This window comes from Bos javanicus, chromosome 2, assembly GCF_032452875.1.
Source record: "Bos javanicus breed banteng chromosome 2, ARS-OSU_banteng_1.0, whole genome shotgun sequence".
Lineage (NCBI taxonomy): Eukaryota > Metazoa > Chordata > Mammalia > Artiodactyla > Bovidae > Bos > Bos javanicus.
The window spans coordinates 11,688,314-11,716,284 of NC_083869.1; the positions used below are offsets into that span (position 1 = coordinate 11,688,314).

General features: G+C 35.5%; 1 protein-coding gene and 1 long non-coding RNA gene across 2 annotated transcripts in view; one reads left to right on the forward strand and one right to left on the reverse strand.

Moving 5' to 3' along the window:
• ZNF804A (zinc finger protein 804A) overlaps positions 1-27,971 on the reverse strand; it is a 350,091-nt gene that overhangs the window by 39,848 nt on the left and 282,272 nt on the right. The window lies entirely within an intron of this gene.
• On the forward strand, positions 16-27,900 carry LOC133257509 (uncharacterized). The gene is made up of 3 exons (XR_009739582.1): positions 16-264; positions 25,011-25,202; positions 27,536-27,900. It is a non-coding gene; the product is annotated as an uncharacterized LOC133257509 (long non-coding RNA).

The following is a 27,971-nucleotide window of genomic DNA, read 5'->3' on the forward strand; positions in this document are numbered from 1 at the left end:
TATAATAAAGCTGGCTTGGATTCAGTTTCGGCACCTTCACTTTGGAGTGGTGTTGGTCCCCTGATCCTCGCTTTTCTCTGAATTCTTGTATCTCTTTTCTCATTCTCTCCCGTATCCCGCTTTCAGAAATCCTGCTTGTCGGGTTGATCTCGACAAGTGGCGCCCGAACAGGGACCCGAAAGTGAATCCAGCCTCCGAGGCTAGCTCCTAGCCGCAGAGAAAGCACAAAAATCCGGCCAGCTCGGCGGAGGAAGAAAGTACTTGGTAAGTACACCCCTGCGGATTTGTCAATCAGGGTAACAATGGGGAAAAATCCTTCTAAACATAGTGACTATATGCAAGTGTTAAAAACTTTGTTAAAAAGTTCAGGTGTTGAGATTGCTCATTCTTCTTTTAAAAATTTGTTTTCTGCCATTGGAAAATATTGCTACTAGCTAGATCCAGATAAAGAGACTTTGAGGCATGAGGAATGGCAAGAAGTTATGCATTGGCTGCGCCGTGCCTACCAACGCAGCAAAAAGATTCCTTTGTCTGTATGGTCAGTAGGAAATCTTATTAGCACAGCTTTAAGACTGCTGCAATCCGAAACCTCGGATTCAGGAGATTCTGTAGAACAGATGGATGAAATGAATTTATATGATAACATAGGTGATGAGAAAGAGAAACAATCAATAAAAATGAAAAATAAGAGCCAAAAGAATGATAAAAGTCAAGAACAGATCTTTCTCAACCAACTGCACCTTTGGTGGAGCCCCATCTTTTCAATCCTGAAACCCCTTCGGATGACGAATTTGCTTTTAAACCATAGATAACTGTGCCTAATAAAATGACGCCTTTACAAAAGGGAGTTCGTATGATGCAATTGCAGGGGGATGAAGACACGTTAGTTCTCCCTGTGGCTGTAACTCAAATCCCACCAGATCCTCAATTCCCACAAGGAAGAATGCATTATGATTATAATGCCATACCATTTAAAACCATAAAAGAGATGAAACAGACATGTACCCAAGATGGAACTAATTCTCCTTATACCATGGGACTAATTCAGGGACTTTCACAAGCTGAATGGTTAATTCCTTATGATTGAGAAATGATAGCCAGAATTTGCCTATCCACCTCAACATTTTTACAATTTAGGACCTGGTGGCAAGATGAGACAAATCAACAACCTAGCAGAAATGCGACAGCCAACCTGCCAGTTGCTATAACACTTGGATCAATTAATAGGTAGTGGGGCACATTTTGACATTCAAGCTCAGTTACAATTTGATGATCAGTTACTCACTCAAGTGAGAATGATATGTTGAAAAGCCTGAGAGAGAAAAAACCCACCTGGACAAGCCTCTATTTCATTTACCCAAATTAAACAATTAAATGGGGAACCTTATGTAGATTTTATTGCCAGGCTAAGTCAAAATTTAAATAAAATAATCTCACAACCAGGTTTGAGAGATATGCTGATGCAAGTTCTTACTTATGACAATGCTAACTCAAAATGTAAAAAGGTGATTCAGCCTCTCAAAACACAGGGTGCCCCTCTAGAAAAATATCTTAAAGTTTTCCAGGATATTGGGTCAAAACCATATAAAATATAACTTCTAGCTCAAGCATTGTCTAGGGCTAATAAAAAGACATATAAAATGTCACCAATGTGAAAAATTAGGACACATTAAAATAGACTGTAAAGAAAAAAGAAGGTAGTCAGTTGATAAATTATACTATTGGCTCTGATGCCACTCCTATTTGTATTGGTTTTGGAAGTATATGTCAAAACAGGGTATCAAAAGTGGCTGTCAGTTGTCAAAGAATCAAATGAGGATAAGAATTCCCACTTTCTGTTAGGTGCCCTTACTTTTTTTAAAAAAGAGGAAACTTCCAGCATGATAAATCCACCTGATCTTCCTGATTGTGTTGCTGAAATTAGCCATGGTATTGAAAATTGGTTAAGATGAAAATTATGTAAAAGATCAAAAGGTCACTTATTATTAAATGTTGCAGAAGGCTCCATTATCAATTGGGGAACCTGAAGAACCCCTAAACTTATAGAATCTAAAGTGTCTTCCCCATGGATATATAATAAAAAGACAATTAGTACTTACAGTAGTCAACCCCTCATATGGCATGGGGTAGGATTAGCTCCCCCTGCGCCTCATCTAGATCATTATCCTATTCGTGATGAATTATAGAAAATACCCATGATATTAAAAGAACTAATTGCTTGGAAGAGATGATATACTGAATATATTTTAAATGACCCAAAAGCTACCTTTAATTTTACAAAAAACTCTACCTGTAGTATTCAGACTTGTGTAAGAATTCCTTTTGTTTTTATGATTAGACCAACAAAATATGATCCTAATTTAGGATTAGTAACATGTATTAATTGTTCATTTTATACATGTGTAAATAATACCATTCCGTTTGATGAAAGTTGGCAGAGTATTTACATTCTTAAAACCAGAACTGACATATGGGTTCCAGTTGATTTACAACAACCTTGACAAGAAAGCCCTACATTATATGTTATTGAAAAATCTTAAACATGATAAACATTTTCTGAGATTACTAATTTGCTGCCATCTTAGACATTATTGCTATTACCACTACGGCAGCCATAGCTGGAATGGCTCTTTATAAATCTGTACAAAATTCAGTTCATTTTGTACAAAAATGGTGTAAAGATGCCGATGTCCTTTGGACCACTCAACAAAATATCGATAGAAAGCTGGCCTCCCAAGTGGCTGACCTTCAACAGTCTGTTATTTTATTAGGAGATCAATGAGTCAGTTTACAAAAACAGCTGAGACTAAGATGTGATTAAAACTATACTTCCTTTTTTGTAATGGCTTTCAAATACAATAAGACACAATTCAATTGGGATAAAGTTAAACAACAACTATTGAACCAAGATAATATTTCTGTAGATATTCAAGATCTACGACAAGATAATCAAAAGCTATTTAACTTATATGCAGAGTACATTATGAGAAACGCTGGGCTGGAAGAAGCACAAGCTGGAATCAAGATTTCCGGGAGAAATATCAATAACCTCAGATATACAGATGACACCACCCTTATGGCAGAAAGTGAAGAGGAACTAAAAAGCCTCTTGATGAAAGTGAAAGTGGAGAGTGAAAAAGTTGGCTTAAAGCTCAACATTCAGAAAACGAAGATCATGGCATCCGGTCCCATCACTTCATAGCAAATAGATGGGGAAACGGTGGAAACAGTGTCAGACTTTATTTTTTTGGGCTCCAAAATCACTGCAGATGGTGACTGCAGCCATGAAATTAAAAGACGCTTACTCCTTGGAAGGAAAGTTATGACCAACCTAGATAGCATATTGAAAAGCAGAGACATTACTTTGCCAACAAAGGTTCGTCTAGTCAAGGCTATGGTTTTTCCAGTGGTCATGTATGGATGTGAGAGTTGGACTGTGAAGAAGGCTGAGGACTGAAGAATTGATGCTTTTGAATTGTGGTATTGGAGAAGACTCTTGAGAGTCCCTTGGACTGCAAGGAGATCCAACCAGTCCATTCTGAAGGAGATTAGCCCTGGGATTTCTTTGGAAGGGATGATGCTAAGGCTGAAACTCCAGTACTTTGGCCACCTGATGCAAAGAGTTGACTCATTGGAAAAGACTCTGATGCTGGGAGGGATTTGGGGCAAGAGGAGAAGGGGATGATAGAGGATGAGATGGCTGGATGGCATCACTGACTTGATGTGCGTGAGTCTGAGTGAACTCCGGGAGTTGGTGATGGACAGGGAGGCCTGGCGTGCTGAGATTCATGGGGTCGCAAAGAGTCGGACACGACTGGGCGACTGAACTGAACTGAATAAACATCTTGATGTAATTTCTATATCAGATTTTCTTGATACCGTTGCTGATAATCCTTCTTCTCTTAATCCCTTAAAACAGGTCAAGACATTTGGATACAAAATTGCTTTGGTTATGAGAGTGCTATTAATTATGTGTTTTTGTTTCTCTATAGTCTGGAGAAAAATGTTCAAGAGGCAATGAAGCCAACAACAACAACTAACATTTCTCACCATTTCTCATCACGTAGAAAATCAAAAAGGGGGAGATGTGGGAGACAAAAAGAATAGAACAAAAGCAGGCCCTGGCAAGGGCCACAAAAGAAATTTATAATTATTGGTAAACTGGATGCTATAAGGCATGAGACTCTTGGAACAAGTCCAGAGGGAACAGTTCATAATCTTGAAAACAAGATTTGGTCCTGGGGTCGGAAAACCGACCCCAGACTGTTTCTCAACTGGCGTCTCAGAGTCACAAGTTTTACATATCTGGTGGAAAATCTACAGATAAGAATATTAGTCTTAGTTACTGATTTGTTATTGATTGCTGCTGTTGCTGCTGGTAAGTCACTTCAGTTGTGTCTAACTCTGTGAGACCCCATAGATGGCAGCCCACCAGGCTCTCGTGTCCGTGGGATTCTCCAGGCAAGAACACTGGAGTGGGTTGCCATTTCCTTCTCCAATGCATGAAAGTGAAAAGTGAAAGTGAAGTCGCTCAGTCCTGTCCAACTCTTAGCGACCCCATGGACTGCAGACCACCAGGCTCCTCTGTCCATGGGATTTTCCAGGCAAGAGTACTGGAGTGGGGTGCCATTGCCTTCTCTGTGTTATTGATTACTGTTTCCTAATTACTCAATGGTTAATGATCATTTTGTTCTTTGGCCCTGAAGGCCACATGAGCTATAGTTTAACTCCTCGCTCACTCTTTATTTCACGGCTGAAAGTCTAATAAACTGGCTTGGATTCAGTTTCAGCACCTTCACCTTGGAACGGTGTTGGTCCCCTGATCCTCGCTTTTCTCTGAATTCTTGTGTCTCATTTCTCATTCCCTCCCATATCCCACTTTCGGAAACCCTGCTTGTCGAGCTGGTCTCAACAGTTAATATCACTTGATAAAAGGTAAAGAATAAAATATTTTAGTCTAAGAAGGGTTGAAAATGGTAAAGCTTAGATGATGGCTTTATTTGTATTTTAAAATATTTTAAAAATATTATCCCCAAATTTTGACTAACACAAATGGTCTCTAGTCATACATTTTAGCTAACTGTTCAAGCTGTGAATGAAATAATCCAATGATTTTAAGAGATAAAAATGACAAATATCATCTTTTATAAATTAGCTTTATAAAGCAAACTCTAAAATTACTTAATTACCACATAATGTAAACAATGAAAGGTTTTCTAAATGTCTACACTAGATCTGCATTTCATCTGCATTTCATTTCCTTGTCTCCTCTAAAGCATTTTCTTTTTTTTTTTTGGTAATCATGGTAAATACCGAATACTTTTCTCTCTAAATGAATAAAATAATAAATCTAATATCTAAAATATTTTGATTTAAATTATTTTCCAAATTTAATAAATTTACTCTTTTTATGGTAATTGAAAGTGAAAGTCTTTCAGTTGTGTCTGACATTTTGTGACCCCATGGACTGTAGTCCATGGAATTCTCCAGGCAAGAATACTGGAATGGGTAGCCTTTCCTTTCTCCAGGGTATCTTCCCAACCCAGGGATCAAACCCAGGTCTCCCACATTGCAGGCAGATTCTTTACCAGCTGAGCCACAAGGGGAAGCCCAAGAATACTAGAGTAGATAGACTATCCCATCTCCAGTGGATCTTCCTGACCCAGGAATGGAACTGGGATCTCCTGCATTGCAGGTGAATTCTTTACCAATTGAGCTATCTGGGAATTAATTTGGAGATAATTAAATTAACTTTAAATCAGATATTAACTCACAGCTAATTAAGTTCACTTTAAAAAGTTCATTAGAAATGTGTTAATAGCAAAATAATCAATGCTACTGTCTGATAATACTACACAATAAACATGAAGCAAGACATACTAAAGGAAGGAAAAAAGAGTGGGGATAGAGGGAAGGAGGGAGAAGAAGAGAAAGGAAGGAAGAAAAGAAGGAAGGTTTTAGAAATAAACGTTTGTTTAGTGGGTGAATTTTATGGACTAGGTATTATGGGCCTTAGTTAACAACTTGGAAACTACTGGTGATTCATAATAAAAAAAAATTTCAACCTTCTGGAACATGAAGGATTATAGAAATAGTCAGCATCAGTTCTATACTACTCCATGAAATAAATTTCATTAAAGATATTTTATAAATGATAAAAAATTATCGTACAATATAACAAATAACTGGTACATTCTCATCAAGTGATATTTCAAGTTAGTGTTTATAAAGACTCATATAATACAGTACCAGAATTAAACACTTTTTCATGGTTTACCCATTGTTATGTAGTTTTAAAATAAAACTATAATGAAGTTACTAGATAGTCAAGAATATCTTAATTCCTGTATCTATTGTTGATAAAACTTGTTCCTTCAGGGTTTTATAAGCCATGTTGGGCAAAGGTTTAGAAAAGCATGAGTTTATAAGTAATTAATATGCATTTGAAAAATTTAACATGATACATGATTCGCTTTTAGACAAGTCTAGGATTTAACTCAACTTGGCAATTTATAGACAATAAAAACCATTATATGGTATACTTCTATACAAAAAGAGCATATAATCTCAGTGTTTGAAAGTTTAGGATGTAAAGTTTAGAGATTTTAATCTAAATATTTAAACTATAACACTAACAACTGAGTATGTAAAAAAGTAACAAGTAACTTTGAGTACATTATTTCTAATGTCAAAGTATGTTACATTATTGCCAAATTTTTTCACATTTTCTGGAAAAATAACACATATTATTAGATAAATACACTTACTATTTAACAATATGTAGTATTATGTTGGATTATTTTAAGAAACAATTGTTGATGCTGTACCTTACATATTAAAATGAAAACAAATAAAAAATGAAAATGTATCCTTAACTGCCTATTGGGGCACTTTTAAAAAGTGTTTCTGAACTTTAAACTAGGTTTGAAAAATTATACTTAGTAAAGATACAGTTATAATAACAGTGTGGTATTGGTGAAAAAATAAGACAAATAGATCAATAGAGCATAGGAGAGAGTCCAGAAACAGGGCCTCCTGTGCTGTGCTCTGCTTAGTCATTCAGTCGTGTCTGACTCTTTGCAACCCCATGGACTGTAGCCCGCTGGGCACCTCTGTCTATGGTGTTACTTCAGGTAAGAACACAGAGTGGGTTGCCATGCCCTTCTCCAGGGGATCTTCCCAAGCCAGGGATTGAACCCAAGTATCCTGCACTGCAGGCAGATTCTTTGCCATCAGAGCCACCAGGGAAGCCCCAAAACATAGTCAACTGCTCTTTGACAAAGGAAAGATAGCACTGTGGAACAAAGATAATCTATTTAATAAATGATGCTGAAACAACTGGACACCCACATGCAAAAAAGAAAACTCCAGACACAGACCTTTTACAAAAATTCATCCAAGATAAAACACAGATCTAACCATAACACATATAAGAGAAAACTCCTAGAAGATAACATAAAAGAAAATCAAGAGAATTTTGGTAATGCCTTTTTTAGATACAACATCAAAAACACAATTTATGCAATAACTCATTGATAAGCTGGACTTTATTAAAATTAAAAGAGAATTAGACAGCAAATCTCAGACTAGGAGAAAATATTTGGAAAATACAACATAGCTAATAAATGATTGTTATCAAAAATATACAAATAATTCTTAAAACTCAACAATATGAATACAACCAATCAACCAAAGATATTAATAGACACCCCACCAGAGATATATAGATGGCAGATAAGCATATTAAAGATGCTGTACATCCTGTATCATCATAGCAATGCAAACTGAAACAATGAGAGAGATAGAACCTCATAACCATTAGAATGGCCAAGACCCATAATATTGATAATACCAAATGGTGGTGAGGATATGGAGCAAAGGGAATTTACATTCATTGCTGGTGTGAATGCAAAATGGCAAAGCCACTTTGGAAGACAGTTTGCTAGTTTTCTACAAAATTAAGTATATTCTTACCATAAAATCTAGCAATGAAACACTCCCTATTAATTACTCAGAGAAGTTGAAAACGTACTCACAGGGAAATCTGCCTACACAAATATATAGCCACTTTTTCATACTTGCCAAAACTTGGAAGTAACAAAGATATCTTTCTGTGAGTGAATGGATAAATAAACTGTAATACAACCAGACAATGCGATATTATTCAATGCTGAAAAGAAAAGAGCTATGAAACCATAGAAAGGTATGGAGGAAACATAAATGCAAAGCTAGAGGAGGTGATGGAATTCCAGTGAGCTATTTCAAATCCTAAAAGACAATGCTGTCAAAGTGCTGCATTCAATATGCCAGCAAATTTGGAAAACTCAGCAATGGCCACAGGACAAGAAAATGTCACTTTTCATTCCAATCCCAAAGAAAGACAGTGCCAAAGAATGCTCAAACTACCACACAATTGCACTCATCTCACACTAGTAAAGTAATGCTCAAAATTCTCCAAGCCAGGCTTAAACAATACGTGAATTGTGAACTTCCAGATTCTAAATCCAGTTCAAGCTGGATTTAGGAAAGGCAGAGGAATCAGAGATCAAATTGCCAACATCTGTTGGATCATTGAAAAAGCAAGAGAGTTCCAGAAAAACATCCATTTCTGCTTTATTGACTATGCCAAAGCCTTTGACTATGTGGATCACAGCAAACTTGGAAAATTCTTAAACAGATTGGAATATTAGACCACCTTATCTGCCTCCTGCAAAATCTGTATGCAGGTCAGGAAGCAACAGTTAGACCTGGATGTGAAACAACAGACTGGTTCCAAATCAGGAAAGGAGTACATCAAAGCTGTATATTGTCACCTTGCTTATTTCACTTATATGCAGAGTACATCATGAGAAATGCTGGGCTGGAGGAAGCACAAGTTGGAATCAAGATTACTGGGAGAAACATCAGTAACCTCAGATATGCAGATGACACAACACTTATGGCAGAAAGAGAAGAAAACTAAAGAGCCTCTTGGTGAAAGTGAAAGAGGAGAGTGAAAAGGTTGGATTAAAGCTCAACATTCGGAAGACAAAGATCATGGCATCTGATCTCATCACTTCATAGCAAATAGATGGGGGAACAGTGGAAACAGTGTCAGACTTTATTTGGGGGGGCTCTAAAATCACTGCAGATGGTGCCTGCAGCCATGAAATTAAAAGACGCTTACTCCTTGAAAGAAAAGTTATGACCAACCTAGATACCATATTAAAAAAACAGACATTACTTTGCCAACAAAGGTCCATCTAGTAAAAGCTATGGTTTTTCCAGTAGTCATCTATGGATGCGAGAGTTGGACTATAAAGAAAGCTGAGCACTGAAGAATTGATGCTTTTGAACTGTGGTGTTGGAGAAGACTCTTGAGAGTCCCTTGGACTGCAAGAAGATCCAAGCAGTCCATCCTAAAGGAGATCAGTCCTGAATATTCATTGGAAGGACTGATGCTGAAGCTGAAGCTCTGATACTTTGGCCACCTGATGCAAAGAACTGACTCATTTGAAAAGACCTTGATGGTGGGAAAGATTGAAGACAGGATGAGAAGGGGGCAACAGAGGATGAGATGGTTGGATGACATCGCCAACTCAATGGACATGAATTTGACTAAAGTCCTAGGTTTGTGATGGACAGGGAGGCCTGGCATGCTGCAGTCCATGGGGTCGCAAAGAGTCGAACATAACTGAGCAACTGAAGTGAACTGAACCGAAGTGAAAGAAGCTAATCTGAGAAGCCTTCATAATGTGTGATTCCAACTATGTGATATTTTGGAAAAGGCAAAGTTACTGAGGCATTAAAAAGATAAATGGTTGTTAGGATGGAATGCAAGATGAATATGCAGAGCACAGAGAAAGTTTAGGGCAGTGAAAATATTCTATATTATATATAAGGATGAATATACATTATTCACTTTTTTCCAAACTCATAGAATGCACAACACCAATAGTAAACCCTAATGTGAATTATGGACTGTGAGTGTTGATGATGTATCAGTCCTTGGTAAAAAAGGTACCATTCTGATGAGCAACATTGATATAGGGAACGTGCCGTGTGCATGGACAGCAATATATGAGAAATCTTCATGCTTTGCTCTCAGTTTTACTGTAAATCTAAAACTAATGAAAATAAAGTCTTATAATTATATTTATTCAATTAAAATGAAAAATAATGTCCTAGTTGTGTTAACTTAATAGGTTCATCTATCGCATTCCTGTTGGTCATTTTCACTTTATAAGGAAAGAATGAAGCCATCATTATCAATTACAACATAGGCAATAGTGAATTAAATATAATGAGAAATAAAACCAGGTGGAATTAAAGTCCCCTTATGGTGGCAGACAAATATTTGAGACAAGAATTCCAGGTTTGTTTTCAAAGAAACATATGAAAAGCAGAAGGTGGAGAAAAAAATATTCTTACAGCGTCTTTCCTTTTGCATCATTTCGCATCTTCTTTCATTCAATCCATACAGCTTTTTGATCAACAAAGAACTGTGTATTAACCTTGTTTTTCTCTGACTCTAGCTACAGGCACACCATGTGATTTGGCTTCACTAATTATAATGTGAAGGACATTTGATCAAAAATGCCCTTTCATGTCAAATGCCAATATTCTTTGGAATAGAATCTTAGTAAAAGACAAAATTTGTGTGAAAACCCTGCTTTGATGTCCAAAACAAATGATTATGAAATAAACTGATGAAAAGAATAAAGAACTTTCTTCAGATAAAGACGACCTGCTGAGAATTCATGAGTAATCTGTCAAATATTGTTTGTTCTCCTTATTTCTGTTCTGCCCAGAATTTCAGCAAATTTTTCATCTGTCAGCAGTTTGAGTTTTCCTGGAGGTATTGATTTCAAGTCATTTTTTATTTTAGGAAAAGCACTGCAGTTTGGCATGTGTTTTGCCAAAGTCATACAACGTATAACTTTGAATTAGTCAGCTTCTATACAACCAAAAAGGATACTATTCTGCATATCAATGTAATTATTAATCTTAGGTATACCTTTGAAGATTGTTAGGAAAATGTAAAACCTGGACAGAACAAATAAATAAGAAAAAAATTTTTTTCCATCCATTTGGTTTCAGTACCTAGATTCTGGGAACAAAAAACATGGGAAACTGCCTTGAAATCAGAGAAATAAAATGGACCCCTTTCCTGAAAACAGAAACCAAGAAAAAAACAAAAAACAATAGGAGGTCCCTGTAGAGGATAATGACTTATAGACATCAGGAATTATGTGTCAAATAAATATATGAGATATATGAGAACTCACAAAAAAAGTGACTTATATTACTCTATTGCAAAGCTAGTGAAATCTCACACTGCACTAAATCTTATAAAAGCTCTATCTGCTTTCATTCTCTTTCTTTACTGCTAATATATTCTGCAGGCCATTCAGTTCTAAGAAGTATTTGAACAGCAGAAACTGAACTTACTGTACTCCTACTTAAACCTGCTATAGTCAGGCATTTGCCTTCAACCATTCCATGAAACCTCTCTTGTCAAGTTTTCCACATTTCCAAATTGAAAAATCAATTAGTCATCTCTTTTTGACTCAATTGTTCATCTCTGCTCTTGACTGTCTTGTTTTCCTTTGGCCCCACTGCCACAGTTGTTCAAGCCCCAAAGCTAGGTCTTCTTTATTTTCTCAACTTGTAAATACATACCAAGGACTCATTCTTACCACGTTTCATCCCTCTCTATTTATTCCCTACCTACCTATCAGTTTTATAGTTTTAAACTCTAGATTACTATGTCTAGCGACATAATCATTATCTCCATTTAGATGCTTAGTAGGGATCTCAAACCTGATATACCCACAATGAAATGCCTGACTCTGACCCTGCACTATTTTTTGGTTAGGTCCGTGGTGGCTCAGAGGTTAAAGCGTCTGCCTGTAATGTGGGAGACCCAGGTTCGATCCCTGGATCAGGAAGATCCCCTGGAGAAGGAAATGGTAACCCATTCCGGTATTCTTGCCTGGAGAATCCCATGGCCGGAGGAGCCTTGTAGGCTACAGGCCATGGGGTCACAAAGAGTCGGACACGACTGAGCGACTTCACTTTCACTTTTCTTCAGCACCATTCACTTAAATGTTCTCATAAGAATCTTGAGGGCTTTCTTGAGCTCCTTTCTTTTACACTCAAAATCTAATGCATCAGCATATTTGTTGGCACTTCCATGACATTTAATATTCAGATTCTGACCACTCCTCACAGTGAATATCACTATTCCCTAACTCAAGCAACTGCCATCTGTATCCTCACTTGTAGCATTAGCCTCCCACTAATTTCCTTTCTGGGTTTCCTAAGTGGCTCAGTAGTAAAGAAATCACCTGGCAAGGCAGGAGATGTGGGTTTGATCCCTGGGTCGGGAAGATCCTCTGTAGAAGGAAATGGCCACCCACTCCAGTATTCTTGCCTGGAGAATCCCATGGATAGAGGAGCCTGACAGGCTACATACAGTCCACAGGTCTCAAAGAGTCAGACATGTCTGAGCATGCCAATTTGAGGGTTTCCTTTCTACCACGTTTACTTTTGTTCTCCCAGTTTATTTTACACATAATAACCAGAGGGATTTCTTTTTAAAAAAGCAGATCACATGATCTGACTTTCCAGAAAGAAACTTACCATCCTAGAGCATTAAAAGTATATCCCATAATCCACACTATGGCCTACCAATTTTTTTCTCTTTTAAATTAATTTTTATTAGAATATAGTTTATTTACAATGCTGTGTTAGTTTCTTCTATATAGAAAGTGTTCAGTTGTACATATAGGCTTATGTACCACTCTTTTCAAAATTCTTTTTCCCACAGAAGTCATTAAAGAGTATTAAGTAGAGGTTATTAGTTATCTATTTCATGTATAGTGGTGTGTATATTTCAGTTCCAATCTCTTAATTTATTCCTCCTCCCCCTTTTCCCTTTGGTAACCATAAATTTGTTTTCTACATCTGTGACTCTATTTTTTAAATAAGTTGATTTGTATCTTTTTATTTTTTTTTAGATTCCACATATAAGTAATATCATATATTTGTCTTTGTCTGACTTCATTCAGTGTGACAATCTCTAGATCATCAATGTCACAGCAAATGGCCCACCAAAATTTACCTAAATCTGGCCCCAAGCATCTTTTCCAAATTCATCTCTTATAGATTTCCTTAGATTACACTTTTTGCCAGTCACATAACTTCCATTTTTTATTGAAAGAAGCCAAACACAATCATGCCCCAGTTTATTTTGGGAAGTATTCATAAGCATCTCTCTTTCACTTGTTCACTCACTTTAAATTTCTACTTGACTGTCATCTCCTCAGAGAGGTCTTTACTCATTTACTTATCTAAAATAATAGCTATACCTCATTTAACTCCTATATTTTTATTGTTCTTCCAAGATGTAAATATCTAAACTTAAATAGTGAGTTTCGAGTCTGCTTCTTGACTCACCAAAATTTAATTCTATGAAAGAAAAATCTTTTTTTTACTATTGGTATTCACCTAGATTAGTTGCACATGTGTATGTACAGTTAAGATCTGAACCAGTTGTGATTTAATCATTGCCTGGTTCCTGTTTTCCCTTGCCAGTTAATTTTATAATTTTAGAAAATACACATAATCAATACAGCTACAATAAATTTGTTAGACACGTGCATTATATTTACAGCAAATTAAATAATGCTATGCTAAGTCACTTCAGTCGTGTCCGACTCTGTGCGACCCCATAGACGGCAGCCCACCAGGCTCCCCTGTCCCTGGGATTCTCCAGGCAAGAACACTGGAGTGGGTTGCCATTTCCTTCTCCAATGCATGAAAGTGAAAAGTGAAAGGGAAGTCGCTCAGTCATGTCCGACTCAGCGACACCATGGATTGCAGCCTAACAGGCTCCTCCGTCCATGGGATTTTCCAAGCAAGAGTACTGGAGTGGGGTGCCATTGCCTTCTCCGAAATTAAATAAAATCATATATAAATTATATATCCCCTTCTCTTATCCCCCAGTGACAGTCTTAATATTATTGTTCTCACATGAAAGAAAAAGAAAAGATAATTCCCTTAATAGCTATCACAGTGTAAAATTATAAAAGCTCAATTTCAAAATGAAGTGTCCTGAATTATAGCACAGCTTTCATTACAGTGATGCTTTGTGATATATCATGCTACTGATTTGAGAGACATTGCACATACCATAACCAAGGAGCATTGTAAAAACTCACAGTAAATTTTTCTTTCAATTACTTGAAAATCCTATAATGTGGGTGTTACTGTCACTCTTGCATTAGAAGTTATGATTTCCAAAACTTGGAAAGTCAAAAGAGTATATACAGTATTTTCAGTTAAATGCTGGTCATTATCTAAGGAACCTTTCAGGGATAATTTGATATCTATAATGGTCATCTTTGTTTTTGTTTCCATTGATAAGGCTATTTTAGAACTTATGAAGTTAGTTGTAGATAATGGAGAGAAATGTCAATTATTATTGTCCATTTAAATGCAAATATATTTTATGCAATAAAAACACAATTAATTTTTGTCATCTAGAAAAAATAACCCCAATATATTTTATTTTCCTACCAGATATAAACCAGTTTAGATATATTAAAATATTAATATCAGCATTCCTGCCTAATGATGTAGTATTCAACTATACAGAAAAATTTTAAATGATTTGTTCTTTAAATGATTCTTTGAACCAGTCTTAGTTTCTTACTGCTTTTTAAATTAATAAATAAAATGTTTAAACACATCATTTTATATTTTATGATGGTCACAATTTTACTTTTTGAGGGAAAGAAGGTAGCAGATATCCAGACTTCTATACACATATACATGCATATGTTAATTTATATATGACACTTTCCAAATAAAATTTTTGTAATTTTGCTTGTTGTATTTCTTTGTCTTATCTCTATAAAAACATTGGGGCCAACGATAAGCTAAATAAAAGCTGTGTGGTGTTTTGTTTAAAATATTTTGTCTTGACACTTTTTGACATCATGCCTTATTTTTTTTTATAGTTCCCTTTATGTGAATCACATTTAGATTGCAACATTGGTAATAACTTTTATTACAGATTCAAGGGCTAACGAGTTTCTTTAGCCCACAGAAATATTGGGTAAAAACAAAGTTGGGGTTAACATCTAGCATATTCTCTTTTATCAGGAACCACTTAAGCTTTTAACATGGATATTTGTTGATATAAGACAACAGTGACTTATTTTTATATTAAATAAATACACTGATCTGCTGAGAAAAGCAGTTTTTAATATTGTGTAGAGGGTTTTCTTAGCAGATTTTGTGCCATGGATCATGCTTCCCTGGTTTGAAAATATCATGCTGATGATTTGAACTTTAGCTTTGGTTGCCCTTGGGGAAATATCAATAAGAAGTGTCAACTGTTTCCCCATTAATTCCCTGTTTATCCTACAAATAAAGCAGTTGTCTGAGTACATAGGCGGAGTCTTCCAAATAGCTACAAAAACACCAAGATAACTTTTGAACAGGAGTAAAGATCAGGGGGTATTGCACCATATCATATCAAAGTTTCCTAAAGAGTAAAATCTGTATAAAGAAAATGATTTGGGGATTAATATATTTATTTTGACAGATTTTTTAATTAAACATATTTTATATGCATTGTAATGCCTATTAGATACAATGCATTTAGTTAGGCATGAAACTGAATGTGAAACAACATTGAATAACAGTGACAGTGTTTTTCTCATCAACACAAAAAAGCAAAACATATAGACATACATATTTGTGTGTGTATACTTTTAGTATTGTTGTGTTGTTTAGTAACTAAGTCATGTCTGACTCTCTTGCTGCTCCATGGACTGTAGCCCACCAGGTTCCTCTGTACATGGGATTTCCCAGGCAAGAACCATTTCCTTCTCCAGGGGATCTTTCCAATCCAGGGATTGAACCTGCATCTCATGCATTGGCAGGCAGATTCTTTACCACTGAGCCACCAGGGAAACTGCACACCTACAGTGATATCTATCTATCTATCTATCTATATATACTTAAGTGGAGAAGGAAATGTGTATATATATACACACATATATGTATATGACATTGATCTCTATTTGTAAGGCAGCTCGTTTTACCTGTAAGAAACTCTGGACCCCAAGATTTTGACACAATGCTACTCCAAATTTAAAGCAAAACAGCACAGTTTGAGGTTAACCTCTTGAAAATTTGTGTACCTCATTTTGGGTTTAGGTGTTTATGGTCATAATACAGATCCGAAAACAGAAAAGCAGAGAATCAACAAACAGAAAAATTGAGCAAAAGATTTGAAAGAGCAACTTGCTGTAGTGGGGCTCAGAGGATAGCAGACTCTATCTTAAAATGGGTTCTGCATATATTCTCCAGTGGACACGCACATAATATTTCTTATGCATTTGCTATTCAACATCTGGGTAGGAGATGGAGATGAAAGGTAGGATATAGGGTGGAGGCTGGGGGGAATTCATGAATAATTTCACTTTACTTAGAGCAAATTTCAGCATTACTTTTATGTGCTAATTATCATAATGCAATGTTAAATAATGGTATCTGGATATATTCCAAGGTACATTTTATGCAGATCTAGCTTTACATAGCATCAACTATTTTTAAGTTGTCTTTAGACAATTTTTTACATACTCGGAAAATAGATTTTGAATACTCCTGATTGCACTCAGAGAAACGAAGGCAAAGCCATGGTGACACACACAGTACAGAATAAGGAGCTGTTAAAAAAAAGTCCTTCTCTACAACACTAGGAACAGGACATCATCATTAGGAAAACGTACTACTTTCCAATAGATTAGATAATATTGAAATTAGAAGGGGGAATATTGGAAAATACAAAGTGTTAAAATTCCCAATGACTGTGTGTTTTAGAAGGAAAGGATCTACTTAAATGCTCAGAATAAAATAGTGGGAAAATGACTAGAAACTTGTCTTATGGAATATGAAAAGAGTGACTACTATTTGCAAGTCATGGTCATTTGAAAGTTTCTAGCATCTATGGGGTCGCACAGAGTCGGACACGACTGAAGCGACTTAGCAGCAGCAGCAGCATTCTGAGATGCAATCATGGACAATATATATTATTTTAGCCTGTTTCTTGTCTTTCTTGGAATAAACACTTCTATTAGAGTTACTGTAAAGTCTATATAACTATGTTATGATAATCATACATGACATCTCAGAAGTTGTCTGTCCATAGAATGAGCACAGTGACACAATAGAATTTCAGCATATGAAGAACTGAGGATACCAGCTTACATAATAACTTGTCTTGGCCAATAATATGACTTCTCCAAAGTTCATATTTTAAAAGAAAAAGGTGCCATAATTTTGGCAACTTGAAAAAGCAGAGATGATCCATATATGCATTAAAATAAGAGCCATTTGTTTCAAAAGAGGAAATATTTCTTAGAGATAAGGTTGCAAACATCACCATGTTCTGCTATCAGAAGGTATAATCATAATAAAAACCAATCTTACAAAAATTCAGTGAGTTAAAGATTGCCAGAATTCTTCTTCGTCAAAGAGATTTTAATTACTTATAGGTATAAATAACTATAGATATTAATTACTCATACTGTTACCAACCTCAAACAACCAAGATAGCAAATATTTATATTTTTGGATAATGGAAGAATGAAGATGAATTGAAATATATACAACTACCCTGATAGCTCAGTTGGTAAAGAATCCACCTGCAATGCAGGAGACCCTGGTCGATTCCCAGGCTGGGAAGATCCACTGGAGAAAGGATAGACTACCAACTCCAGTATTCTTGGGCTTCCTTTGTGGCTCAGCTGGTAAACAATCCGGCTGCAATGCGAGAGACCTGGGTTCTATCCCTGGGTTGGGAAGATACCCTGGAGAAGGAAAAGGCTACCCACTCCAGTATTCTGGCCTAGAGAATTCTGTGGACTGTATAGTCCATGGGGTTTCAAAGAGTCAGACACAACAGAGCAACTTTCACTTCTTTCAACTTTCACCATATATATACAAATATATATGTATATAAATATTTTTGTGTCTCGGAGACGGCAATGGCACCCCACTCCAGTACTCTTGCCTGGAAAATCCCATGGATGGAGGAGCCTGGTGGGCTGCAGTCCATGGGGTCGCTGAGGGTCGGACACAACTGAGCAACTTCACTTTCACTTTTCACTTTAATGCATTGGAGAAGGAAATGGCAACCCACTCCAGTGTTCTTGCCTGGAGAATCCCAGGGGCAGGGAAGCCTGATGGGCTGCTGTCTATGGGGTCGCACAGAGTCGGACATGACTGAAGTGACTTAGCAGTAGTATTTTTGTGTCTCTTTAATAGTTCTCTATTTCTGTGCTAAGTCACTTCAGTTATGTCTGAATCTCTGAAATCATGTGGACCATAGCCTATCAGGCTCCTCTGTCCATGGGTTTCTCCAGGCAAGAATACTGGAGTGGGTTGATTTGTGCAATACAGAAATAATTCATTCTTACACAGATTATCGATATATTGAAATTGACTTATGTTCAAGATACTATTTGGTAATTTCTAAATGTAATAGTTCATTTTATCCTTAAATATAGGTATGTATGACAGTTAATATTTAGGTACATTTTAGTTTTTAAACATGATAGAAATCACTGCTTATAAATGTGTGATTTTTTTTTTTTTGGTGCATTTCTCTACTGTATCCTACTTTTTCTTTTACTCTTTTTGGCATAATTATATCTAGGTGACATGGAGCAGAAACCTTTGCCTAAAGTTGTAGTATTTTTCACCTACCCTGAACATTAACTGACTCAATAGAGAGCAGCAACCTAGTAGATGGTGGAAGACAGGAGAGAAAGAGACTGAGCTCCACTAGGGAAAGTGTAGGACAGTGGCATTAGTTCAGATACTAGAAATGAGTATTTTCTCCAGTCTGGCACAGACTCAAGAAAGGACAAAACTTTCAGTTTAATTCTATTCAAATCATGGCTTTGAATATGACATGTCAAGACAGTACAGTTCAATGAAGATGAAGACATATGTGTGTCCTTCTCTTGGGGCAGTCATTTTGGGCAGTGAAGGTGCTCTGTAGAAGGAACTTTAAAATTTTTCCTTTGTTCTGATACTCCAAATGGTTAAAAATAAGTGCAGGTATGTTGAAAACACCCCACAGGAAGAATTCCAGGAAGGATGCGTGAAAGGATTGAATCATGAATTGCTTTACCTGTATCTTATATCTTCTTACTAACCTTTCAATATTATTTTGCAAGCAAAAATTGACACCCAAATATCAAGAAGTGATTTTTTTTTTCAAGTGTCACATTACCGAACAGAAGCTTAAATGATTAGTAAACGTTCAGATTTGAGAACAAAGCGGCTCTATTTCTATAGCATTCTTAAGTCCCTGCAGGACAGTGAATTCCAACAACCTGGCCTCACAGTGACTTCCTCTGGAGCAGAATGAAACAGCAGGCCATAAAGCACAGAGTCTTGACTTGCTGGGTGAAGGTCACTTCGATGCCTTTTGGGAGATATTTCAACCACACTAAAACCGGTAAAGTAAAAATCAAAATGTTTGAGGGGCAGCAGCAATAGGGCAATCATTCCCTTTTCTATCTTTTCATAGCATCAGCGTGACAAATCTCTTACAGTGAAAATAACTCTGAATTGCCCACAGCTGCCAGGTGAGAAGACAGACAGTGCAGCTTTGGTTTCGGGCAGATGAACAGGTAAAAGGGTTTATAGGAAAACGTTTCTTTTTTACCAGATAGTGAGTTTTACACTTAAAAAAAAAAAAAAAAAAAAACCTCAATGACTAGATTTCAGAATAACAACTTCAGTGAAAATATTCTAATAATCTTTTTACATGAGAGAATCACTTAGAAAAATGTGGAAGTGAGAAAGAAGTATGTACGGTTATTTATGACGAACACATACGTTTTAACTATGTGTTGTATTTGATACAGAATCCTCAAAATTTAGATCCAGAAAGGCCAATGAAGTCATCTGGTTTAAACTGTCTGTATATAGATGCAGAAATAGAGGGCTGGGATGATTAAAAAAAGGTAAAAAACGTTGTCCTTACCAGAAGTTCATGATGGAGCTTGCCTGGCCTCTTGACTCTTAAGTGCACTTGCTACATAATCAAACGTATGTTTATATGATTTCCTCAAGCATAAAATGAACATGCTAAGTATGTGATCTTTTAGATTTTTTAAAAAGTTCTGTTTGACATTTCTGAGTTTGGGTAAATATATAACTAACATGGAGGATCAGGCTTCCTATGGCACTTCCTTTAAACTTTCATCTTTCTAAAATGTAGCCAAAAATGTTACTGCTGTTCAATAAACATATCTATTGTAATCATGTTATTTATTATTTAAATAAGGACTTTATTAAAAATTCAACTAGGATGACAGATATAAAGTGAGACAGTCCTAGGATAGTGGGATGTTAATTCTACTTAACCACTCTATTTTCTGTTATGAAAAACTAATTTCTATGTTTTTAAAATAATAAATTAACTATTATTTTGTTTGTTTATGTAGCTTAAAAAAATGATTTGCATTTGAACTGTCACATATCTGTATATAATAAGGTTTTATGTATGCTAATAAAATCCTGTGCTTCTCTGGGCTTTTGAGTAAAGCATTCAATAAAAACATAAGTATAATTAAAAATGTGTGCACTTTATACATTAATATTAAGGTGTGATCTGGTCAAATGATAATAAGAAAGAGCAATGGAAATGTATCTTTACCTTATTTATCTTCTCCTGGAAATTCTGATACTGTTTGAAGTTTAACAAACAAGAAGATTCTGATAAATTACTAAAGGAGATCTGTGCTTACTTAAAAAAAATGGTGAAATATTTGAATGGCACCTGGAAAAGCTAAAATTTACTTCAATTATAATTCTCTATTTAATATTGGATGATTTCATTGCAATTAAAACAGTTCTGTAAATATGATGGAATAATTTCAGAGACTTTAATAACATAATATTTGTTTGACTATGATATTTCTTTTTTAAATGATTTAGCCTGTAGTATTTCATATGTGCAATTATATGAAACATAATACTAAGTTGAATAATAATGATCCCATTATTCAGTTTAAGAATTAGAACATGTTAATACTTAATATACTCATGTAATATACTCATGCGCGGATCACAATAAACTGTGGAAAATTCTGAAGGAGATGGGAATAAGAGACCACCTGACCTGCCTCTTGAGAAACCTGTATGCAGGTCAGGACGCAATAGTTAGAACTGGACATGGAACAACAGACTGGTTCCAAATAGGAAAAGGAGTACGTCAAGGCTGTATATTGTCACTCTGCTTATTTAACTTATGCAGTACATATGTACAGATGTACACTCTGCAGTAAGTTAAATATGTACTGCAGTACATATGTACAGATGTACACTCTGCAGTACATCATGAGAAATGTTGGGCTGGAAGAAGCGCAAGCTGGAATCAAGATTGCCAGGAGAAATATCAATAACTTCAGATATGCAGATGAAGCCACCTTTATGGCAGAAAGGTGAAGAAGAACTAAAAAGCCTCTTGATGAAAGTGAAAGAGGAGAGTGAAAAAGTTGGCTTAATGCCCATATTCAGAAAAATAAGACCATGGCATCCAGTCCCATCACTTCATGGCAAATAGATGGGGAAACAGTGGAAACAGTGTCAGACTTTTATTTTTGGGAGCTCCAAAATCACTACAGATGATGATTGCAGCCATGAAATTAAAAGATGCTTACTCCTTGGAAGGAAAGTTATGACCAACCTAGACAGCATATTAAAAAGCAGAGACTTTACTTTATTAACAAAGGTCCATCTAGTCAAGGCTATGGTTTTTTCTGTAGTCATGTATGGATGTGAGAGTTGGACTGTGAAGAAGGGTGAACGCAGAAGAATTGATGCTTTTGAACTTTGTTGTTGGAGAAGACTCTTGAGAGTCCCTTGGACTGCAAGGAGATCCAAGCAGTCCATCCTAAAGGAGATCAGTCCTGGGTGTTCATTGGAAGGACTGATGTTGAAGCTGAAACTCCAGTACATTGGTCACCTGATGCAAAGAGCTGACTCATTGGAAAGGAACCTGATGCTGGGAAAGATTGAGGGCAGGAGGAGAAGGGGATGACAGAGGATAAGATGGTTGGATGGCATCACCGACTCAATGGACATGGGTTTGGGTGGACTCCGGGAGTTGGTGATAGACAGGGAGGCCTGGTATGGTGTGGTTCATGGAGTCTCAAAGAGTCAGACATGACTGAGCAACTGAACTAAACTGAATCCTTTGGAATCCTTATACTCTTTAAAGGAACCACCATCCTGAGTTTCATAGTCACCATTTTCCATTTCCCAAAGAGGAATAAATCACAGTTAAAATCTTAAAAATAATGACAGCAAGTTTTGCTTTTTCTCTGAATAAAATAAAAAGTGTGTAGTCTTTCACACTGTTTTGTTCAACAAATATTACATTTCTAAGTTTGTTTCATGTTTTATTTACTATAGTTAGTTAATTTGTGCTGCAGAATAATTTTGCATTGCATGAATATATCACAATTTTTTTACAAATTTTGTAGTCCACTTATATTATTATTGTTATTAATAAAAGGCTTTTTTGTTTCACTATGTTAATACAAATTTGAAAGATTGTTTTCCTGAGCAGCCAAGTCAATTCACACTTGCACAAATGATGTATAAGATTTTCCATTGATATACATCATTATTACTTGATATCATTAAACTTACTTTATCAAATTTGGTGGGTGCAAAATTATTCCTCATGTTGAACAACTTGTAATATATTTGTGGCCTTAAGCTTTTCTTTTTTTGCAAATTTCCCCCTTATTTTGGTCCAGTTTTCTCTGGGTTGTTTTCATTTTTCTTTTGCATTCATATTTTTAATAAGATTTGAATGCCAAGTTTTTATTAGTATATGTATTACAAATATATTTTCCCAATTTCTTTACTGAAAATTTCTTATAATAAAATATTTCAGTGTAGTTAAACTTATCAATCTTTTCTATAAATTTTGTGCTTTCAATGTCTTATTTAATATATAATTGTATACTGCTCTGAAATCATAAAAATATTTTCAACACTTCTAAATTTTTAGTTTTTATTTGTATTTTAACTCTTTAATTCACTGACATTGATTTTGCTTGTTATGTGAAAAAGGAATCAATCTCTTTTTTAAGGAAATATAATAAATCATCACATACTATTTTTTGAAAAGTACATATTTTTAACCTCCAGTTCTTCCTGCCTTTGTTATTTAGCAAATTTCCAAACATAAATGGATTTTTGTATCACAGCTTTAGATTCTGTTCCATTAATCAATCTTTCCATCTCTGTACCAATAGAGATGTATATAATCTTGGTATCCAAGACAAATCTTCCCACTTTTAGTTGATTTTTTAGGATTGTATTCATTCTTACATATAAATTGTACAATCAGTCTGTAAAGTTCAGTATTAAAAATTTGAGGTTTTGATTAGAGTTTCTGATGTTTGATTATGATCCCTGATTTTATAATCGTATTCAGTGGACAGTCTATTTTAAATTTGCTTTTTTTCAAGGGTTTTATATGTTTCAATCAAGAACTATGGGAAGTATTCATTTTCATTCAGAAGTCTCAAAGTTTACCAACTGCTGTCTGTGGTTCATTTCCAGAGTGCAGAGTTCATAGTGGGAGTTTCTCTTCACTGAGTTTCACCTTTTGTAGGTTATTATTACTATATGCCCAGGTTTCAGCCAGTAGCTTCCCCTTCAGCAATCCCCCACCCTGTGGTGGTGGAATAACTTTTTAGAGGCACCATCTTTCCTAGAAACTCAGCAATTCAATAAAAATTTTATAATGTAGAGGATCTATTTGTTTCATGTACAAGGGTACAAGAGTCCGTTGAAGCATTTTGTGTTATCCTATTGAAAGTGAAACCTCTGAGGTGGTTCTAAAAGTATTACTTGCTTTTGATAATTTTTTCACATAAAAAAAAATACAATACAAATCCAAAAAAGCTTTAAATATAGGAAAACTTTAGAGAATATATACAATATATGCTATTTAAGTTGTTGCTATATTATAATCAGCAACATTACTTTTATAAAGGAAAAATACTCATAAATGAGGAAGAGTTCAAAATACTCATCCAATTTACAAGTCACTTCATCCTCCTATATAACATACTCCTTACAATTAGTTTCACCTAAGTATAAATCTATAAATAAGTAATTTTATTCTTTTGAAACTCTTACCTACCTCAAAGCTGTGGTTTAGTACAAAACCTCAAAAGGAATTTGAGTTGAGCCTTTTTTACATTTATTTATATGGGAAGCATTGATTCAGTGTGTAAACTGTACCAAATGCTGCAATAGATGCTGTGAAGAATAAATATATAAGGGAAACAATCCTTGCCATTAAAGGGTAACAATCCAAAGGCTTTCAAGTTTTAAGGTAAAGAGAAAATATTTCAAAAATGAACTCTAATTCGTAAGCTACTGTGATCATCTCCATACACCCGTGCCTCTTCCTTTCTCTAACTCCCTGTTAGTGAGTCTTAGTGGTAAGAGCACAAGAATAATCCTGAAAGTTATCCAAAGATTATGTGGATGAGACAAACAGATTTTTCTATGAAGCTTAGAATTCTAATGCAAAACATCCTGCCATAACATTAATTTGCAAATCAATATACGTGAGGCAGGCAAAACAGCTCTGAGGTCAAGATTGTCTGCCTATGTTTCAGACTCTATTAACCTTTATGAAGTAAAAATAGATCCTTGGGGAAGCCTATATAAAGAAAAGTCTCAAAGGCGAACTATCAGTGTCTCAAACATTTTCAGTTTAATTCAGTTCAGTCGCTCAGTCGTGTCCGACTCTTTGCGACCCCATGAATCTCAGCACGCCAGGCCTCCCTGTCCATCACCAACTCCCAGAGTTCACTCAGACTCACGTCCATCGAGTCGGTGATGTCATCCATCCATCTCATTCTCTGTCGTCCCCTCTTCCTCCTGCCCCCAATCCCTCCCAGCATGAGTCTTTTCCAATGAATCAACTCTTCGCATGAGGTGGCCAAAGTACTGAAGTTTCAGCTTTAGCATCATTCCTTCCAAAGAACACCCAGGGCTGATGTCCTTTAGAATGGATTGGTTGGATCTCCTTGCAGTCCAAGGGACTCTCAAGAGTCTTCTCCAACAAACATTTTAGGGGAAATGAAATTTTGGTAAGTCGTATAATAAAAACTAATTTAATGTTTACTATTCTTTTACACTTTGAAAAGTGTGTTCATGTGATTCTCTCATTTATTCTTCCTAAGAATGAACAATCGAGTTAACTGAGGCTTTGTTTATTTTACCCAAGGCAGTGAGTAGCAGGGCTAGGACTCATTCTACCTTTCACCCTGCATCAGGTGGCCCTGCAGAAACATCTCTGGAGGAAGAGAATGTATCACATGTGAGGTCTCTTTGTTTCTAATTCCATTGAAGAAGTGTCCTAGTCATGCGTAGGTTTTCTTACCTGAAAGTTAAGTTACATGGACCTTGAATATAAATATTTCTTATGTGAGTGTTTTCTACAGCAGGAGATAAAAAATGTTGCTCTGCCACTGAGACAGGTAAATATTTTACTAAGAGTTTTTTTTTTTTTTTTGCTTTTTAGGTCACAATTAATAGTAAGTATTAAGCTAGGGTTTGGTTTTAGGGTTTCCTTTTAAGTTCATTTATTAATAGCAAGCTGAAGTATCTCTCTGAATCGAAGGAAAGGATCTGCATATAAGTTACTGTAAAGACTGTTTTTTTTTTATTTTCTGAATGCCTTTCAAAATCAAAACTGCTATTTCCATACTAAGTTTCCTTCAATTGTCACATGGCCACACAGATCTCATTTTCCGTGTGCTTGTTTTGTTCTTTCTTTAAGCAAACCTGTTTTCTCAACTTTTTAATGCATTTAGCCATAGCACAGGATTACATTTTTCAAGTGTGAGGTCCAGTCATAATCAAAGAATAGAAAGATTTTTTGTTTTGTTTTATCTTGATTTCAGTTTTCAAGAGAAAAAAAGAATCTGAATTGCTCATCCCTAAATGTTGTTCCCCCTCTACTCAATTTGAAGTGGCCAAGGTTTGGGAATCCTGTGGTAAAAACAGAGCTAGCTGTGATGGGATGAGGTCTCTGTTCAGAAAAGAGAGTGCATTGTCTAGGAAGATTGTCTCAAACATGTACCACTATCATATGGGGAAGGGATATGATCATCATATAGATTTTAAGTATTTTCTGCTACTGTTACATAACCTAATGTTAAATCAATCAGTTAAGTTTCTGCTATCTGCCAGAATTCACGGTCATTTAGATAGTCTGTCTCTAGAGCCTTATGTCCCTGAGAAGTATCAAGTGACCCGACCATCAAAAGAACAAACCAGGTTTATCCTGAATTCCCTTATCTGTGTACAGTGTATAGTATCTTAACTTCATTAAGAATATGGAGACAGAAAGGTCCTCTTGATAATCTAAGTGAATTTGATTTTCCAGACAACCTGTGGCTGAATGAAGTATTCTTTGGTAAAGGATTTAATACATAGTCAGTAAGATATTCTTAAAATACATGTATACATAAACACATACATTCTGAAATACCTAGTTTAAACCATGAAATATACACAGGTTTGCTCTTAATTGCTAACATCAAATGTTAATTCATGAATGAAGCCAAAAAGAATTTGTAAACACATTTCAATACCCTGATAATAATATAACATTCTAACTTTGTACTCTTGTAAGGAATACAGAAAGATATTAGGAAAAATCAGAGGAATAACTGCCTTCAATTTACCACATCAGGAACCATGTTCCAGAACCTTTTTATAAAACAAATGCAAGTTACAGTAGAATGAAATCCATGCCATTTGCTGATGGATTTTAATGTTCAAATCAAGCAATGATATACTTATATGTATGCATTTTTATATAAGAGGAATGATATTTCCATCAAAACCTTTTCCTTAACTAGTGTGCCAGTGGATCTACTACCAGGGAAAGAAAGACAGGGACAGCTCATTAAGTTTAGTCTGCATTAATTAGTGACAGATGTAAATAGAGGCTAATGTTCTCCGTGCAATAGTTTCCCCAAGCACAGATTTGTTGGTATGAGAAATGAAAGAATTGACAACAATAGAAAATACATGTCATTGGTCCATAAGCACTTTATGTGATCATTTCTCCCTACCCTTTTCACATTTACAGTAAATGTTAATGGAAAGTTAGTGCAAATTCAAGGGTCAAAATGTACTTTTTATTAATACCAAAATGACATTTGGATGATATTTGTGAGTGATAGCTAAAAAGGAAAGTATTTTTAAGTTGATAACTAAGCCCACTGTATCATATCAAGTAAGCTAAACAGCATATGCTATTGCATTGATAGAGGTAAAGCATATGAGGAAAACAGAATCTATATTATGAATGTCATTTCTGATGTCAGTATCTATTTTAAACTGAACTTTATACATAGAGTGTTGAAAAAATAACAACAACAAAAAATAACCTTTGATTTTCTATCAATAGGGAAATGATTAAAACACCCCTGCATGGAGAACCTGAATCTGATTTTACAGGAGACTCAGAGCCATTTCTGGAAGCAGAATGTCCAAGGGCCGAGCCAAGTCTGCAGCCACCACCCCTGATATACACTATCAATGTGCTCCCCCAGTCAAAATTGGCTTCCCTCACCCTGTTGTTGCTTTTATTCATTTTTGGTAATATTGTTTCATTTCACATTGTTAATGGTATTCTGTACTTTGTTTTTTAAACTTAAGTCATAAAATTTATGTTCCTTCCATTAAAAAGTAGAGAAATGGAATAGTATTAAAATAAACTAAATCATATACTTATTATGTATTTATTTAACTAGTAACCCTAGATTATTTTTAACCATAGCGAAACTTCTTTCATTTGTTAATGGTAGCTTAAATGAGAAATGCCTTCTCTAAAGAATTATAAA